Raw genomic sequence first — 2,214 nt, forward strand, 5'->3', positions numbered from 1 at the left:
GAAGGTCTGGGCAATGGAAGAATCCTAATGGGATGCTGACCCAATATCCTGAGAGGCCACAATCCATCTATCATAGTGTTCATCTTTGAGGCCTTGACATACAAGCTAGCACTCAGAAGTCATACCCTCCCACATGATGGTTTTAAAAAGGACAGGTAGGGTGAATATTAACAGGGAATGCCTGGATCTCTGGACCCACAGCAGAGTCTTGGAAATCTCAGAGCTTCTGGTTAGTGGAATGAGGGGTGGAGGGAGGGCTGTCTTGTGGTGCAATGTATGGAGTCAAGGAGTGGGTACAGAGCAGATTAGATGGGGTCAGTGTATGCTACTGAGACTGAGGAAGCAATTGCTTTTTCAATCTCCTCTATGGCCTTTCCTCCAGCTCCTAGGTCTGCAACAGGAAGGTCCTCTTGACATCCATCATCATCAGAATCATCTGATGGAGAGGGTGATGTGTCTATGGTAGAATTTTAGCTTAGACTGACCACAGCTACAAAGGGCAGAAAACAGAGAGATAGAGACCTTCTTTCCTGACTCTCTTGGCAGTGAGCAAGATAAGTGATATGAGTCCATATAAGACAGCTTTGACATCTAGGGGGTAAACTGAGGCAGGCAGTGGGATGTGGCATCAGCTATCAGGGTCAATGCTGAAAGCAGCTGATGGGGGTCAGCATTAAGAGGGGCTGACAGAGGTTGGTCCAGATAGTGAATGATGGGGTTGTTGCCTATCAAAGTCAGTGGTTAGAGAAATTACTCAGTAGACTTTTCTCTGAGGGAATAAAACTTGATTCACTATAGTGTAGGGGACCAGCAAGCAGGAGTGGGTGGGTGGGTGAGCATGGGGAGAGGGGAGGTGATAGGGGATTTTTGGAGGGGAAACCAGGAAACAGGATAACATTTGAAATGCAAATAAAGAAAATACCTAAGAAAATAAATAAATAAGGAAACATCATCCAAATAATCTAATAAAACAGGATAAATCTAAAAAAAATAAAATAAACCCAGAAAAACCAAAAAACTTGATTCACTGGGGCTGGCACTCCCTGTGGCCAGTGAAAAGAAATCAGAACTGTTTTAGGAGCCAGGGGCAAGGAAAATGAAAGAAAGAAAATTCACACACACAAACACACACACACACACACACACACACACACACACACACTGAGTAGATGAAGCAAAAGATAGACTCCAATAACTTACATGCATGTAAATACATTCATACATGCACACATACATGCATACATACATACAGATGGACAGGTATATACATATTCACATATTGAATGGATGGAACAAAGCTCCACCAAGCAGGCTCCAAGCATTTCACACATAACACATATATAAATATATACACATATACACACATACCTGGTGGATAGAACAAATTTCAACAAGTAGGCTCCAAGCATTTCACAATACACACAAGTGCCCTGACCCTTGGGGTGTTCAGCAGGGACCTAAGGCAGAGGAGAGAGACTGAGGGGGACAAGAGATACAAAGAATGAGAGCAAGATAGTTGTCTGATCAAGCTCTGAAAAACTTTAGTTCAGGGATGGCAATATAAGCATAAACAAGAAGAAGCTTCAGGGAATAGGGAAGAGCCATGGGGGCTTTCTGAAGGCCAGGTGGCAATCTTCAGTCTCTAGAACCAGCGTTCACAGTGTCTGTCCTCCACACCCACAGATATTCTTACTGTTAAGACTATACATGTTCTCTCAGGGCTGTATGTGTAAGGTAATAACTTGCCACAAGGCCGTGGTTAAGGCCGTGGCTCCCGGCACACACATATATACATATACATACACACACATACACATAAACATATGTACACACACACACACACACACACCACACACACCTGTCAGGTAGATGGAACAGTTCCAACCACTTTATTTTTCTCCTATAGCTTATATATCTCAGCAAAATCTTTCAAGCAGTATAAAACTACAATGTGATTACATTCTGTTTTTCTTTTAGTATATGAGTATGAAAAAAAGTATATTTCCCAATGCTTTTACAAGAAACAACATTACTGTAGTACAGGTAAAGAAAACAAATTATTCCCAAGAACCCATGTACATCCGTAGCTAAGCAACTTGTTATAGATTAACAAAATGTGAGCAAGAAAGGTATGGTTTTTTTTTTCTTTTGGACCCTTTTTCTTACTGTCAGACAGTAATTTTTGGTTACAGATAAAAGATTATTTTATTATTT

Source organism: Mastomys coucha, chromosome X (assembly GCF_008632895.1).
Source record: "Mastomys coucha isolate ucsf_1 chromosome X, UCSF_Mcou_1, whole genome shotgun sequence".
Lineage (NCBI taxonomy): Eukaryota > Metazoa > Chordata > Mammalia > Rodentia > Muridae > Mastomys > Mastomys coucha.